The 18,438-nt window shown below is 38.7% G+C and overlaps 1 protein-coding gene across 3 annotated transcripts in view; it reads right to left on the bottom strand.

The window, feature by feature from the left end:
* MICU2 (mitochondrial calcium uptake 2) overlaps positions 1-18,438 on the bottom strand; it is a 137,614-nt gene that overhangs the window by 70,175 nt on the left and 49,001 nt on the right. The window lies entirely within an intron of this gene.

The following is an 18,438-nucleotide window of genomic DNA, read 5'->3' as shown; positions in this document are numbered from 1 at the left end:
CATTACTTGGTAAAACTTAATTTTCACGAAGACAGAAAAATCACTTAAAAGAGAAAACAAACAACTAGACATTTACTTAAAAATATATGGCAATGTAGCTAGTATCTGTAACCCAAAGTAATGAACCAGAGAACTGTAGTTCTTTCTAAGACCTTTCAATTTCACTCACCCTATTTCAACATATGAAATCTTATAACCATCTTTGCTTTCTTAGTTGTCTGTGTCTAAATAAATTCTTGCCAAACATGATTTCTTTCTTCATGTGACTGTTAAAATCCATCCTTTTTTGCTTTCACTGATAAAAAAAATAGACATTCGTGTTTTAGAAAGCTTCCTTTCTGAACCCTGAAAAGTTCCCTTAAGATAATAATTTTCCAGTCAAATTTAAAAGGCTAGCTAACATGACCATCTAAAGTGATTATTACTTCTAATAGTAGTTTCCTACTAGATGACAGAGATTAAAAATTTTCATGTTTTGGCCATCTCCTTTACTGTTTACATTATTATTCTCTTTTCCACTGTAATGCTAAAGCAGGTGGCTTCTTTTGTTGAGACTTATTCTGATAGCCTCAAGCCATTTTACACATTTAGAAAAACACTGAAAAATATTTGATTTTGTTTCTTATGTAAGCCATGTGCATTACAAACTTCCCTTCTTGCTCTCAAAGTTATCTATGAAGTTCCTTCAGCGCAATTGCATGGTCTATGAAACTCAGGTGACAGGCTAAAAAATGAGTACTTTAAGATGTGCCTTTTCTGTAGTTTGTGACATTTAACTCATTCTATAAATCTATTGGAGCCAGATTCTATTATTTTGTATTAATAAATTGTCAATTTAAGTTTTGCATTATTAATCAAAATATTTTTGGGACTATGAGTATATAATGTTTAGAAACATCTATGACCATGTTTGTAAGCATGGGTATTACTACTTTGGGATAATTTTTATTCATTATAAACTACTATGTGTCCTGGTGACAAGGAACTCTAGATTCTAATGTTAGGTGCTTTTATACCATGACATCGAAGTTACCACTTAATTTACAAATCTAAGTGTCTGTGAATATATATAGAAATATGTAGTAATATTATGCTGATAAGACCAGAAAACTGTGTAATACATGTATATTACCCACCTTTGCATGTTCTACTAACTTAAAGAAAGTGATCATGATTCATATACCTTATATTGCTTTTATATCACAAATTATTCACTACCATATGCACTTTTAGCTTTAGACAGTTAAGGTTAGTTCTGTCAGTTTTTTAAAGAGAGATTATTGTACCCAACTGAAAAAGTACTCTAGGAATCAATAATCCACATCTTAAAGTTGCCACCTTGAGGTGGCAGTATGAATGGTTTCTAAGAAATAAGATTGTATTTCTAAGGGGTATTATATCTGCCTCAGAGTTAGATTTCTTTTCGGTCTTTTAAAAATCTTTGTGCTTAAGAAAAAAGTTCTTTTACTTAAAACTGAGTGAGGAATGAAGGTAATGTTTGCTTCCCTGCAGCTAGAAATCTTGATGCCAAACAGTTAAGCCAATATAATTAAGTGCTATATGAATGAAAATACAACAATAAAGTCACAAACTAATTGATAATATATTTATAAATGTAACACCAGAATTCCAGGCAAGAACTAAATTGTAAAACCCTACTGAGGCAGACTCCATATGTCTCACATTTACGTAGTTCAGAGATTAACATTTAAATATTTGTTGAATGAAAAGAAATTGAAATAATTCCAGAATGTCTTTTTATTCAGATCCCTGCCTTTTAGTGCTTAATAAATTATTATTCCCATTTTACAAAAACAAATAGGGTGATGAGCTTATACCAGTAACAGGCAAGAGGAATTAGGTTACAATATGGGCTCCAGAGGATTTTTTTATTATAAAGATTTTTCAAATTCAAGTGTCAGATACTTTGAACTCTGTTAGTGATGGGAACCTGCAGACTACTTCCAGCACTTCAGAAAGCTTCATAGAACTGAATAAATTAAGCATTATATGGTTATAGAGGCAGTTTTATAATTGTTTTTGACTGAACTCAAAATGGTTATTTCATGCCTATTAAAAGTTGTGCTTGGTACCTGCATATGCATTTGATTTTCAAAAATGAGGAAACCATGTACTTAATGAGCTTCTTTTACAAAACACTTTTCAAAATGAAACAGTAATTAGAAAGTGATAAAGAAACTAAATTATCTTAAGTGATATAAAGGGGTCATTTCCTTACATAAAATACATTTTTAGATTAAAAAAAGTTAAGCTACTAGGAGAGAATACCTAATATCTCCTTTCTCCTAAGTTAATAAACTTTTCATTGAGTAAGAGAAAGGGCTGTGAAGCTTCAAACCCAAAATGCCCTGGTAAGGTTGTTTCAGCAGGTGGCTCTTACCCAGGCACGCCTGCGTGTGCACCACATGGGCTGCACCAAAACAGGGACCAAAGCATCAAAGTGGTTCATGTCCCGATCTGCTATATGAAGAGCCATGACCTTTGCGCTTCTGACAGAAATTTTACCACAAGGACATATTAAATATACCTATTTTTGGCCACATTTTTCTTGTTATAAAACTAGAAGACATTTTTCTAGGGTAAAACTCATCTTAAATAATGTAAATTTTTCTTCAGCTTTTTCATTTTCTTCCTTTTTTTTTGGTCTGTCTGTTTTGGGGAGAACTACTGCTTTTCTTTGGCTGTTTATACTTTCATGCACATAGAAAAATTTGGTTTATTATTTTCATATACATTCATGCACTAATATATGAAAATAATAGAATGGGGGGAAAACAGCAAAAAAGGTAGAACTAGAGTTGGGGCTGTAATGTCTTAATGTATGAGTATGAAAGAATGGAAAGTACATTATGGCTTTTCTTGGCAGGGGAAGAAGGTATAGCTCTCTAACACTGATGCAATTCTGGCTCAGGAAATAGAATGTTTATAAAGGTCTCCACCTATTCTAGAGAGTCCATGATGCGGTTTTTCACTGTTTACAGAGGATTTCTGAAGGAAAAAGCAGAAACAAGTACATCTTGTTACATGCAAAAAGCCATTTTAATACTCTTTAAATAAGTAAAACTGCATTAAAACATATTAAGGGTTGTTACAGGCCAAATAAACCTTTGCCTCTAACAAAAAGTTATTTGATAATCAAAACTATAAAAATATTACTAATGACAATGAATTCAATTTTACTTAGTTAGAGGTAAGTCAACTTTTGAGGCATAAAAATTATACAATAGGGACATTTCCATTATTTCATGTCTTTTGCATGAACAATGGAACAACTTGGCATCAATATTAGAATTACTGTAAGACAGAACTGGTTACTCCAAAACTTGCTTGGATTCAGTCACCGGTAATAAGGAAACAAGGCAGAAAATGACACACTACTAGCAAAACAACTCAACTCCCTAATACCACTAATAAAATGATAACAGGAGGAAAAAAAGGCAGGGGACAAATTCAATGGTGCAATTTTCCTTTCCTTCCAACAAAGCATATGGCTTGTTTATTTTTGCCGGAATGGAATACCAGAAATACTGTTGCAGCCATTTTTCTTTAAATAGTAAGAGCAAGAGATATCCTCTGAATGGTATTTCTTTGAGAGGGAGACAAATGGTGATCCCCTAAAATGTCTAAAACTGGCCTCCGTCAGCTTTGCTAAGCAGGGTCTTGAAATACATTTAAATTGTTTTTGAAAGGAGGAAAAGGAAATGAGACTTTTTTTGCAACCTCAAGCACTGTGAAAAAATTAGTATCAACATTATACCAACAAATTATAGTTTAAAAACTGAAATAAAGGGGGAAATACAGCAGCTAAGAAACTAAATAATGGGGAGAAGGAAGATAAAGGAAAGCTTATCCAAGGAAGAGATGCTTAAGATCTGAATTAGCTCAGAAAATTGGGGTTGAAAGCTTTCCAGGAATAACATGGGAATCAGTTGTGAGACAGGAAGGGTGGGACTTTGAGGAACAGAATAGGCCTAGTCAGTCTCTGTTATGATGAGGAGGATGAGGAGTTGAGTGCCATGCAAATAGTTTTGGTGGCAAGAAGCTGAGATAATTTCTATCTGATGATTTCTATTTTCTCTTTGAGCACGTGATCAGGTAGGTAACTTGCTAGAGTGTATGTATGTCTAGGGGCTTGTAGAAACTTAGCATGCTCCATCAGATTGCTAGTATAAATACAACTGATTTTCATATGCAGATGCTGTATCCTGTGACCCTGATAACTCACTTGTTAGCTCCAGTTTTATTATTTGTAAATGCTCTGAGATTTTCTACATAGATAAACCTGTCTTTGAACACAGATGGTTTTATTTGTTCCTTTTAAATCTCTAGGTCTCATTTATTTTTCTTGGCTTTTTGCCCTGGGTAGGACTTCCAGTACAGTGTTGAAAACAAGTGATAAGATGCAAAGCCTTGCTTAGTTCTTGATCTTAAAGGCAAAGTATTCAATCTTTCACTATTAGTAACTGGCTCTATGTCCATACGGCGTTTTGGAATCCAGTCTCAAAAGTGCTATGCTGTCACCTCCATGCATATTCTATGAGTTACGAATTAAGGCAGTCACAAAGGTTTGGGGGAGGGGACACAGGCTTTACACTGATGGGGAGTGACACAGTTGTGGGAGAGCATATATGACTAGAAATACTGCTATAGCCATTGTGGGATTAAATCTGTTACAGCCTCTTAACTGATTTATCCCCTTATATGGAATAGTCCCCTTGGTGTTCACTGGAGGAAATTCTATCCATTCTTCTCATACCCTGTATAAAGTCCTGACTATGAAGTCCAACCTTCACTGACCTTTGCTGAAACTTTACACACTTAAGATAGTCTATCACCCAGACTCTCATACTAGATTATGAATCCTAATTTATGCAGTATTTTATTTACCAGTATACCGCAAGGCTTAACACAGCGACTTACCTGAGATGTATCCAATAAAAAATTTAATAAATGAATTATGACTCATCATTTTATTATGTAATTAATATTGTGTATTAGTTGATGTATTTATTTATTAATCTATTCAATAAACATTTGTGTCAGGGAACTGTGCAGGGAATACAGTGTCAAACAAAAGAGACCCGGATGCTATTACTCATTAGCTGAGAGATCAGTGGCTGAGGTAGGTGTGAGGTGTGTCCACGGTAGGGAGGAACAGACATCTACAACACGTTTTGGAATTGTTGACTTGAGCGCCTCTGGTACTTCTTAGAGGAGATGTCCAAAACACAGGTAGATACATGGGCCTGGTAGTCAGGTGAGAAGTCTGGTCTGGAGATATACATACGGAAATCAGTGTGCAGGGAACAGCTAAACCACTGATGTGGGCAAGATCACTGAAGGTAAAAGCAAGGAGAGAAGACAGTGCTTGAGGATGGAAGCTTAAGGAATGAATTCAAAGGTGGACATTGGTTTTGTCCCTACAATTAGACTGAAGAGTCTTTGAGAGCCTGTATCTCATTTTATTGCCTTTACCCTCCAGATATTTATTATGGTTGTGAAACACTTACTTAGCATTAAGTGTCAGACTGATCTGAGTGGCTTTATTCATCAGGGTCATACATCCAAACCATCGTATCACAAACCCCAACCAGACATCGTAACTAGGAATTAGAGTCTGTTACTCTCACAGCAGCCTCCACCTTATAAACATGCTACAGAATGGATCTAGGAACAGAACTTACTGCTTCAACTGTGAGAAAGGAAAGGTTCAAGAGACTATATGCACTGGTGAATAAAATAAATCTTTTAGGCTAATGCTTCTTGATTCCACACTCCAAAACCATACAAACTGGTGTTGCTAAATGGCCTTTTAAAAATGTACAGTACACAGTTCTAGTTTCTCATTACAACAACCACAAAAGTAAACCAGAAGTTATATGTATATGAACGTTAGAAAAAAAAATTCAAGTATTTTTCCTCTTCACATTAGCAAGTTTAATCACTCTAGAATTAAATGCTTTACCTTGTCTAGTTTTTATTTGTTATAGAGAAATACCATAAAGTAGGCTTAAACTGAATGGAATTCCAAAGAACTTCAAATTTTGAATTATTTTATAGAGGCTATCAGAAGAGTAATAACATGCATTGGGCTTGGATTATGAAAAGAACCGTATTTTAAAACTTTCTGTTACAGCTTTGTCTATAACTCATCCCTCTTTTTTAATGATTCCTTTTTTATATCATTCAGAGAGCAATAATGAATAAGTTGATTAAAGGCAGAAGATTGTCTAAAGAAAATGAGAGGGAAAACATCTTTCCTGCTTATCCTCTCAAGGAGGAACCATCTATCTTAAAGCATGAAAACCATGGCCTGTGGGTTTTCTTATACTGGAAACCTGTTTTTCTTACACTGGAAAATGTACACTCCCAGGTGGGGATGGGTTGGTGATAAGCCCGGGGATAATATAAGACTTATGTTATTTACCATCTTGCAATGTGGCAACTACAGAAATCCTTACTGGGCTCCATCTTAGGTATGTGTGCATATGGATGTGTTTATAAGAAAGCCCAGAGTAGAAAATGTTTTATGTATGTAGAGTGATTGGAAAATTTGGCAATTTTGCATAGCATTCAAATGCTGTGAAAGAAGATTATATTCATGGTCCTGGTCTACTCAGGTACTGATTTTCTGTTTAAATGGAGGAATGGAAGTAAGACTTCTTAGTGAGTCCCTGGAGGCCTATACAGCTAATTTTTTGGAAAATGAATTTATCACCAAGCTATACTTTAAAAACTTCTGATATATAAAAACAAGCTTGTGCTTATGAATCAGTTCATTTTTCTATTAGAATTGTACTAGATGGGTGTTTTGGTTTGCATACCTCCTTAGACCCACAATGAGTTTTCTGATATTAGAAAAGCATGTTTTCATGATTTTACTGTCTTCATCTTTTATAGTATAACTTAAAAATTAGTATTTTAAATTGAGAACAAGGATTGGTATTTTTTACATATGCATTTTTTATAACTTTAGAGCTATATTTCATATACCATAAAATCCATCCATTTAGACTATACAGGTTCAATGATTTTTAGTATATTCAAAGTTTTATAACCATCAATCACCAGTCTACTTTCAGAATATTTCATCACCACAAAAAGAGGGAAAAACCCATTAGCAGTCACTCCCCTTCTCCTCCTCCTAGGAAACTCCTCATCTACTTTCTGTCTCCATAGACAATGCCTCTTTTGGACATTTCATATAAATGGAATCATATAATATGTAGTCTTTTGTGATTGGTGTCTTTCATTCAGCTTAATGTTCTCAAGGTTCATGTATGTTATAGAATGTATCAGTACTTCATTTTTAAAATAGTAAAAAAATATTCCATTGTATGAATATACCATACTCTGTTGATCTGTTCATCTACTGACGGACATTTAGGTTGTTTCTGTTTTGGGCTATTATAAATAATGTTGCTATGAACACTCACGTGTGAGTTTTGTGTGGATGTATGTTTTTTTTACCTCTCTAGGATGGTATACCCAGGAGTCGAACTGCTGGGTCATATAGTAACTCCACGTTTAACATTTTGAGATTGCTGGGCTGTTTTCCAAAGTGGCTGTAACCATTTTACATTCTTATAAGCAATGTAAGAGGGTTCCAGTTTTACCATATCCTCTTGAATATTTTTTACTGGTTGTCAGAGATTGGTATTTATTTTTTTATTGAAGTATAGCTGATATACCACATTATATTGGTTTCAAGTATACATATAGTGATTTGACAGTTATCTACATTATTAGATAATCACTCCAACTACTGTAGTTACTGTCAGCATAGAAAGATGCTATAGTATTGACTATATTCTCCATGCATCCCTGTGACCAACTTGTATTATGAATGAGATTTTGTGCCTCTTTATCGCCCTCACCTACCCCACTTACCTACTGCAATCCCTCCCCCATGGCAACCACTAGTCACTTCTCAATGTCTATGAGTCTACTGTTGTTTTATTCAATTAGTTTTGATTTTAATTCCACATGCAAGTGAAATCATATGGTATTTGTCTTTCTCCACTTGGCTTATTTCACTTAGCATAAAACCCCCTAGGTCCATCCGTCTTGCCAAAAATGGCAGGATTTCTTTTTTTTTTATGGCTGAATAATATTCCATTGTGTTAATGTACCGCATCTTTATACATTCATCTATTAATGGACACTTTCGTTGCTTTCATATCTTGGTTACTCTAAATAATGCAGCAATAAAACATAGGGGTGTGATATGATGAGTTATAGGAAATATATATTTGGTCATCTGGATGACCAAATATGTATTTCCTAAGGTGTATTTGGTCTTTATCCACAGTTCTTAAAAACAATTCAGAGCCTTAAAAGTGAAATGGGTGTCTAGTCATGTTAAGGAGAGACTTTTGGACCCCACCCAGGGCACAAGGTGGAGGATGAATCAGCCAATGGCCAGTGATTTAGTCAATCATGACTATGCAATGAAGCCCTCACAAAAAGCCCTGAGAAGGGCTTATATGGTCTTATATGGTCTTATAATGGTCTAGTATTCAGAATTTATAAACAACTCCTGCAATTCAACAATAAAAAGATAATAAAGGCAATTAAAAAACATGAGCAATGGATACAAAGAGACATTTTTCAAAAGAACATATTCAAACGACAATAAGCACACAGATTGATGCTCAACATTCACTAGAAAAATACAAATCAAAACCACAAATTAACACTTCACACCTACTGAGATGGTCTTTCTCTCTGCTCTGTTCTGCTTGCTGTGCTTGTTTGGATCCTGCTTCTTGGTCAGAGAGAGCGTTTATGCTTGGGGAAGCAGGATGCCTCCACGTGCCCACCAGGCAGCCCCAAGCTACACTAGGAGAGAAGTTCCTTCTTTTGGTACCTTGCCCTACGTATCTCTTCATCTGGCTGCTAAATTGTATCCTTTACAGTATCCTTTATTATATTGGTAAATGTGTTTTCCTGAGTTCTGTGAGCCACTCTAGCAGATTAATCAAACCTAAGCGGGGAGGTTGTGGGAACCTCCAGTCTGTAGCCAGTTACTGGTCAGAAACACAGGTAACTGCCTGGGGCTTGCAACCGGTGTCTGCAGTGGGGGAGTGGAGAGCATTCTTGTGGGACAGAGCCCTTAACCGGGGGAATCTGGTGCTGTCTAAGGCCAGACAGAGTCAGAATCGAGTTGAATTCTCACACATCCTGCTGGTGTTGGAGAATTGCTTGGTGGTGTGTGTGGGAAACCCCCTCACACACACACATGCATTGGAACTGGGTCTGGGAACACACAAAAGGACTTACATTGCTATGTAAGAAAAAAACCCGGGGGGGCGGAGCCAGGATGGCAGCGTGAGTAGAGCAGTGGAAATCTTCTCCCAAAAACACATAGAGCTATAAAAATATAACAAAGAAAACTCTTCCTAAAATAGAGACCAGAGGACACAGGACAACATCCAGACCACATCCACACCTGCAAGAACCCAGCGCCTTGCGAAAGGGGTAAGATACAAGCCCCGGCCAGGCGGGACCCGAGCACCCCTCCCCCCGGCTCCCAGCAGGTGGAAAGAAACCGGAGTGGTTTTTTTTTTTGGCGAGTGCTTTTTGGAAGCCTTAAAGGGACAGGGACCCTGTTGCTAGGGAGGCAGGGTGGCGGGACCGGTGAGCGGGTGCCTGGGACCGGCGCCTGAGGACAAAGATTATCACGCGTTTTTCCCTACGGGACCAGTGGGCGGGTGCCTGAGACCGGCACCTGAGGACGGAGGAAATCGCGCGTTTTCCCCCCGTTTTTTTCCTCTTTTTGGCGAGTGCTTTTTGGAAGCCCTAAAGGGACAGGGACCCCGTTGCTAGGGAGGCAGGGCGGCGGGACCAGTGAGCGGGTGCCTGGGACCGGCGCCTGAGGACGAAGATTATCACGCGTTTTTCCCTATGGGACCTGTGCGTGGGTGACTGAGACCGGCGCCTGAGGACGGAGGAAATAACGCGTTTTTCCCCTTTTTTTTCCTCTTTTTGGCAAGTGCTTTTTGGAAGCCTTAAAGGGACAGGGACCCCGGTGCTAGGGAGGCAGAGCAGCAGGACGGGTGAGCGGGTGCCTGGGACCGGTGCCTGAGGACAAAGAATATTGCGAGTTTTTCCCTGCGGGGCTGGTGGGCGGGTGCCTGAGACGAGCGCCTGAGGACAGAGGAAATCGCACGTTTTTCCTTTTTTCCTTTTTCTCTTTCTCTTTTTGGCAGCCTTAAAGTGACAGGGACCCCGGTGCTAGGGAGGCAGGGCGGCAGGACCGGTGAGCAGGTGCCTGGGACCGGCGCCTGAGGACAAAGAATATCCTGTGTTTTTCCCTGTGGGACCGGAGGGCGGGTGCCTGAGACTGGCGCCTGAGGACAAAGAATATCCTGTCTTTTTCCCTGCGGGACCGGAGGGTGGGTGCCTGAGACCGGCACCTGAGGACAAAGGAAATTGCACGTTTTTCCCCCTTTTTTTTTTTCTCTTTTTGGTGAGTGCTTTTTGGAAGCCTTAAAGGGACAGGGACCCTGGTGCTAGGAAGGCAGAGCAGCAGGACCGGTGACTGGGTGCCTGGGACCGGCACCTGAGGACAAAGAATATAGCGAGTTTTTCCCTACGGGACTGGTGGGCAGGTGCCTGAGACTGGGGCCTGAGGACAAAGGAAATTGCGCATTTTAGCCCTTTTTTATTCTCTTTTTTGCAAATGCTTTTTGGAAGCCTTAAAGGGACAGGGACCACGGTGCTAGGGAGGCAGGGCAGCAGGACCAGTGAGCGGATGCCTGGGACTGGGGCCTGAGGAAAAAAAAAAAAATCGCGTTTTTTCCTTTTTTTTTTTTCTGTTCCCTCTCTCATTGTTGCTGTTGTTGTTTTGGTTTAGACAGTGCTTTTTTTGGAAGTCTTAAAGGGGCAGGACAGGACACTTAGACCAGAGGCAGGGAATCTGGAAATCGCTGGGCACTCTAACCCCCTGGGCAACAGGGAGTACAGAGTACTCTTACGGACATAAATAGCCTCCTGGCCGCTTCCCCTCCAACGGGGCTCCACCACTTTGGAGGAGTAGCCCCAGCCAGGCCACACCCACAGCAACAGCGGAGATAAACTCCATAGCAAATGGGCAGGTAGCAGAAGCCCTGCCTGCGCACAGCTGCCCAGCACAAGCCGCTAGAGGTCGCTATTCTCCCAGGAGAGGAAGGCCACAAACCAACAAGAAGGGAAGCTCTTCCAGCGGTCATTTGTACCAGCTCTGCAAACTATCTCTATCACCATGAAAAGCAAAACTACAGGCAGACAAAGATCACAGAGACAACACCTGAGAAGGAGACAGACCTAACCAGTCCTCCTGAAAAAGAATTCAAAATAAAAATCATGAACATGCTGACAGAGATGCAGAGAAAAATACAAGAAAATTGGGATGAGATGCAGAGAAAAATGCAAGAGCAATGGGATGAAGTCCAGAGGGAGATCACAGATGTCAGGAAGGAGATCACAGAAGTGAAATCCCTGGAAGGATTTATAAGCAGAATGGATAAGAGCAAGAGGCCATTGAAGGAATAGAAGCCAGAGAACAGGAACGTATAGAAGCTGACATAGAGAGAGATAAAAGGATCTCCAGGAACGAAACAACACTAAGAGAACTGTGACCAAGCCAAAAGGAATAATATTCGTGTTATAGGGATACCGGAAGAAGAAGAAAGAGGAAAAGGGATAGAAAGTCTCTTAGAAGAAATAATTGCTGAAAACTTCCCCAAACTGGGGGAGGAAATAATCAAACAGACCATGGAATTACACAGAACCCCTAACAGAAAGGATCCAAGGAGAACCAACACCAAGACACATAGTAATTAAAATGGCAAGGATCAAGGACAAGGAAAGAGTTTTAAAGGCAGCTAGAGAGAAAAAGGTCACCTATAGAGGAAAACCCATCAGGCTAACATCAGACTTCTTGACAGAAACCCTACAGGCCAGAAGAGAATGGCATGATATACTTAATGCAATGAAACAGAAGGGCCTTGAACCAAGGATGCTGTATCCAGCACGACTATCATTTAAATATGATGGCGGGATTAAACAATTCCCAGATAAGCAAAAGCTGAGGGATTTTGCTTCCCACAAACCACCTCTACAGGGCATCCTACAGGGACTGCTCTAGATGGGAGCACTCCTAAAAAGAGCACAGAACAAAACACACAACATATGAAGAATGGAGGAGGAGAAATAAGGGAGAGAAGAAAAGAATCTCCAGACAGTGTATATAACAACTCAATAAGCGAGCTAAGTTAGGCAGTAAGATACTAAAGAAGCTAACTTTGAACCTTTGGTAACGACGAATCTAAAGCCTGCAATGGCAATAAGTACATATCTCTCAATAGTCACCCTAAATGTAAATGGACTTAATGCACCAATCAAAAGACATAGAGTAATAGAATGGATAAAAAAGCAAGACCCATCTATATGCTGCTTACAAGAAACTCACCTTAAACCCAAAGATAAGCATAGACTAAAAGTCAAGGGATAGAAAAACATATTTCAGGCAAACAACAGTGAGAAGAAAGCAGGGGTTGCAGTACTAATATCAGACAAAATAGACTTCAAAACAAAGAAAGTAACAAGAGATAAAGAAGGATACTACATAATGATAAAGGGCTCAGTCCAACAAGAGGATATAACCATTCTAAATATATATGCACCCAATACAGGAGCACCAGCATATGTGAAGCAAATACTAACAGAACTAAAGAGGGAAATAGACTGCAATGCATTCATTGTAGGAGACTTCAACACACCACTCACCCCAAAGGATAGATCCACCGGGCAGAAAATAAGTAAAGACACACAGGCACTGAACAACACACTAGAACAGATGGACCTAATAGACATCTATAGAACTCTACATCCAAAAGCAACAGGATATACATTCTTCTCAAGTGCACATGGAACATTCTCCAGAATAGACCGCATACTAGCTCACAAAAAGAGCCTCAGTAAATTCCAAAATATTGAAATTCTACTAACCAATTTTTCAGACCACAAAGGTATGAAAGTAGAAATAAATTCTACAAAGAAAACAAAAAGGCTCACAAACACATGGAGGCTTAACAACATGCTACTAAATAATCAATGGATCAAGGAACAAATCAAAATAGAGATCAAGGAATATATATAAACAAATGACAACAACAACACAAAGCCCCAACTTCTGTGGGATGCAGCGAAAGCAGTCTTAAGAGGAAAGTATATAGCGATCCAGGCACACTTGAAGAAGGAAGAACAATCCCAAATGAATAGTCTAACATCACAATTATTGAAACTGGAAAGAGAAGAACAAATGAGGCCTAAAGTCAGCAGAAGGAGGGACATAATAAAGATCAGAGAAGAAATAAACAAAATTGAGAAGAATAAAACAATAGCAAAAATCAACGCAACCAAGAGCTGGTTCTTTGAGAAAATAAATAAAATAGATAAGCCTCTAGCCAAACTTATTAAGAGAAAAAGAGAATCAACACAAATCAACATAATCAGAAATGAGAATGGAAAAATCACGACAGACTCCACAGAAATACAAAGAATTATTAAAGACTACTATGAAAACCTATATGCCAACAAGCTGGAAAACCTAGAAGAAATGGACAACTTCCCAGAAAAATACAACCTCCCAAGACTGACCAAGGAAGAAACACAAAAGTTAAACAAACAAATTACGAGCAAAGAAATTGAAACGGTAATCAAAAAACTACCCAAGAACAAAACCCCACGGCAGGACGAATTTACCTCGGAATTTTATCAGACACACAGAGAAGACATAATACCCATTCTCCTTAAAGTGTTCCAAAAAATAGAAGAAGAGGGAATACTCCCAAACTCATTCTATGAAGCCAATGTCACCCTAATACCAAAACCAGGCAAAGACCCCACCAAAAAAGAAAATTACAGACCAATATCCCTGATGAATGTAGATGCAAAAATACTCAATAAAATTTAGCAAACAGAATTCAACAGTACATCAAAAGGATCATACACCAAGACCAAGTGGGGTTCATCTCAGGGATGCAAGGATGGTACAACATACGAAAATCCATCAACATCATCCACCACATCAACAAAAAGAAAGACAAAAACCACATGATCATCTCCATAGATGCTGAAAAAGCATTTGACAAAATTCAACATCCATTGATGATAAAAACTCACAGCAAAATGGGAATAGAGGGCAAGTACCTCAACATAATAAAGGCCATATATGATAAACCCACAGCCAGCATTATACTGAACAGCGAGAAGCTGAAAGCATTTCCTCTGAGATTGGGAACAAGACAGGGATGCCCACTCTCCCCACTGTTATTTAACATAGTACTGGAGGTCCTAGCCACGGCAATCAGACAAAACAAAGAAATACAAGGAATCCAGATTGGTAAAGAAGAAGTTAAACTGTCACTATTTGCAGATGATATGATACTGTACATAAAAAACCCTAAAGACTCCACTCCAAAACTACTAGAACTGATATCGGAATACAGCAAAGTTGCAGGATACAAAATTAACACACAGAAATCTGTAGCTTTCCTATACACTAACAACGAATCAATAGAAAGAGAAATCAGGAAAACAATTCCATTCACCACTGCATCAAAAAGAATAAAATACCTAGGAATAAACCTAACCAAAGAAGTGAAAGACTTATACTCTGAAAACTACAAGTCACTCTTAAGAGAAATTAAAGGGGACACTAATAAATGGAAACTCATCCCATGCTCATGGCTAGGAAGAATTAATATCGTCAAAATGGCCATCCTGCCCAAAGCAATATACAGATTTGATGCAATCCCTCTCAAATTACCAGCAACATTCTTCAATGAATTGGAACAAATAATTCAAAAATTCATATGGAAACACCAAAGACCCCGAATAGCCGAAGCAATCCTGAAAAAGAAGAATAAAGTAGGGGGGATCTCACTCCCCAACTTCAAGCTCTACTACAAAGCCATAGTAATCAAGACAATTTGGTACTGGCACAAGAACAGAGCCACAGACCAGTGGAACAGATTAGAGACTCCAGACATTAACCCAAACATATATGGTCAATTAATATTTCATAAAGGAGCCATGGACATACAATGGCAAACTGACAGTCTCTTCAACAGATGGTGCTGGCAAAACTGGATAGCTACATATAGGAGAATGAAACTGGACCATTGTCTAACCCCATATACAAAGGTAAACTCAAAATGGATCAAAGACCTGAATGTAAGTCATGAAACCATTAAACTATTGGAAGAAAACATAGGCAAAAACCTCTTAGACATAAACATGAGTGACCTCTTCTTGAACATATCTCCCCGGGCAAGGAAAACAACAGCAAAAATGAGCAAGTGGGACTACATCAAGCTGAAAAACTTCTCTACAGTGAAAGACACCATCAATAGAACAAAAAGGAACCCTACAGTATGGGAGAATATATTTGAAAATGACAGATCTGATAAAGGCTTGACGTCCAGAATATATAAAGAGCTCACACGCATCAACAAACAAAAAACAAACAACCCAATTAAAAAATGGATGGAGAAGCTGGACACTTCTCTAAAAAAGAAATACAGATGGCCAAGAGACACATGAAAAGATGCTCCACATTGCTAATTATCAGAGAAATGCAAATTAAAACAATGAGGTATCACCTCACACCAGTAAGGATAGCTGCCATCCAAAAGACAAACAACAACAAATGTTGGCGAGACTGTAGAGAAAGGGGAACCCTCCTACACTGCTGGTGGGAATGTAAATTAGTTCAACCACTGTGGAAAGCAGTATGGAGGTTCATCAAAATGCTCCAAACAGACCTACTATTTGACCCAGGAATTCCACTCCTAGGAATTTACCCTAAGAACACAGCAATCAAGTTTGAGAAAGACAGATGCACCCCTGTTTATCGCAGCACTATTTACAATAGCCAAGAATTGGAAGCAACCTAAATGTCCATCGGTAGATGAATGGATAAAGAAGATGTGGTACATACACACAATGGAATACTACTCAGCCATAAGAAGTGGAAAAATCCAACCATTCGCAGTAACATGGATGGAGCTGGAGAGTATTATGCTCAGTGAAATAAGCCAAGCAGAGAAAGAGAAATACCAAATGATTTCGCTCATCTGAGGAGTATAAGAACAAAGGAAAAACTGAAGGAACAAAACAGCAGCAGAATTACAGAACCCAAAAATGGACTAACAGGTACCAAAGGGAAAGGAACTGGGGAGGATGGGTGGGCAGGGAGGGATAAGGGGGGGGAAGAAGAAGGGGGGTATTAAGATTAGCATGCATGGGGGGGAGGTAGAAAGGGGAGGGTGGGCTGCACAACACAGAGAGGACAAGTAGGGATTCTACAACATTTTGCTAAGCTGATGGACAGTAAACGTAATGTGGTTGTTAAGGGAGACCTGATATAGGGGAGAGCATAGTAAACATAGTATTCTTCATGTAAGTGTAGATTAAAGATTAAAAAAAAAAAAAAAAGAAAGAAAGAAAGAAAAGGGGGATTACTCCTTGATAGGATAAAACTATTGGTAAATCAAAGATCAACGCATGCTTTAAATATCCTTAATGTTGATCACTTAAAGGGTGTCAGATGATCAGCTATGGAGGTACTCTTTTCTGATAATATTCCTTTCTCTTAATAAAAAAAAAAAAAAAGGCAGTCCCTGTGTGCTTACCTCCAGTGAGTTCTGCACAGTGGTATAGAGGGCATGTCAAAGTGTGGGCAAAGGGTCTGTTTGTTTCTATGCAGAAGATCAAGGCCTAGCTTGGATACCCAGAAAATGAACTAAGATATGATATGAGGAGGAGCTTCCGGCATCAGCACTCTCTGGAGGACTCGTGCCGGGGGATGATCATCAAAAAGCCTCCACAGGGATCCGGACGATGCTGCGGTTGTGGCTGCATCCACCCCACTGTTTCCTGGAGTTGCCATTGGAATGAGGAGGGAGATGTCTAGGCTGGCATGTGCATACAGTGAGACAACGAATTTGACCAGATCTGTACTGTTGGAACTTAACCAGGAGTTGGGAGGGGTGCAAGTTGTAGCACTCCAAAATCTTATGACTATAGACTACGGTTAAAAGAACATATGGGATGTGAACAGATCCCAGAAATGGGCTGCTTTAATTTGTCTGATTTCTCTCAGACAGTTCAAGTACAGTTGGACAATATCCATCATATCATAGACAAATTTTCACAAATGCCTAGGGTGCCTAAATGGTTTTCTTGGCTTCACTGGAGATGGATGGTAATTATAGATTTGCTTTATGTCACCGTATTCCTATTATGTTAATATGTGTGTGCAAATAAGTTAGTAGTTTAAAACCTATACATACTTAAGGCACTCTACAAGAAGATATGTCAAAGAAATTATCAATCCTCCCATGTTTTCTTCCATATGCTACCTCTATAGCTTTTCTTCTTCCTTCCTAATTACAACCCTTAAATAGAATTCGTGCCTCATATCGAATTTACCGAGTATCATAATTCCTCCAGGTGGTAAAGATACCTCGAGACAAGTGCTGGGCATAGAAGCCACAGGGCATAAATCTGCAAAGAAGTAAAAAGCTAACCTTTGCAAACAATATGGCTTCTCTCTCACTTACCAACTTTACATTTCCCTGTATGGCCCCGGAAGATGACTGGTTATCCAGAGACGGGTAAGATTCCTCAAGGGAGGAACAACCTAAGACAGGCACAGTCGCAGGGGGGCCATCAGGTGAGAAATTGGGTATCAACAGAGGTGAGGCCCAGAAGCTCATCCCCCCTGTTTTGAGAGAAATGTTCTGCATCCGTGGATGTTTTGCTGCCCTTGTCTAGCTTGGATTAATACTTAGTCCATAGGCACACACCTGATCATCTACATTTGCCCTGTTACAGCACTAAACTGTTTTCTACCTTTATCTTGCATCTACCTACCACTTCAGCATTTTATTAAAAATAAAAATAATAATAATAATAAAGGGAGAAATGTGGGATCTACATATAAATCAAGTATAAAAATCAAACGAATATTCATATTTGAACTGATTGTTTATAGTTCATAATGCGTGATCAAAACTGAAAGTTTCTGTGATGACTGCCCTTTTACTGTTCACCATGTAAGAACTTATTCACTATGTAAGAATTCGTTCACCATGTAAGAACTTGTTCGTTATGCTTCAGAAGATTGGAGACTGATGAGAATTAGGCTTGAGATGGATTAATGATTGTACATTGAGCATTGACCCCCCTATACTGAATATTATTGTTGTTAACAACCATTTGATCAATAAATATGAGAGATGCCCTCTCAAAAAAAAAAGAATTAAAATTAATATTAGTATATGATTTTATGAATTTAAGTTATGTAAGTATTAAAAAAACAAAGAGTTAAAAAAAAAAAGAAAAAAACACGGGTGTGTATTTCTT

The sequence above is a fragment of the Manis javanica genome, chromosome 1 (assembly GCF_040802235.1).
Source record: "Manis javanica isolate MJ-LG chromosome 1, MJ_LKY, whole genome shotgun sequence".
Lineage (NCBI taxonomy): Eukaryota > Metazoa > Chordata > Mammalia > Pholidota > Manidae > Manis > Manis javanica.
This window is presented reverse-complemented; position numbering and strand designations above follow the sequence as displayed.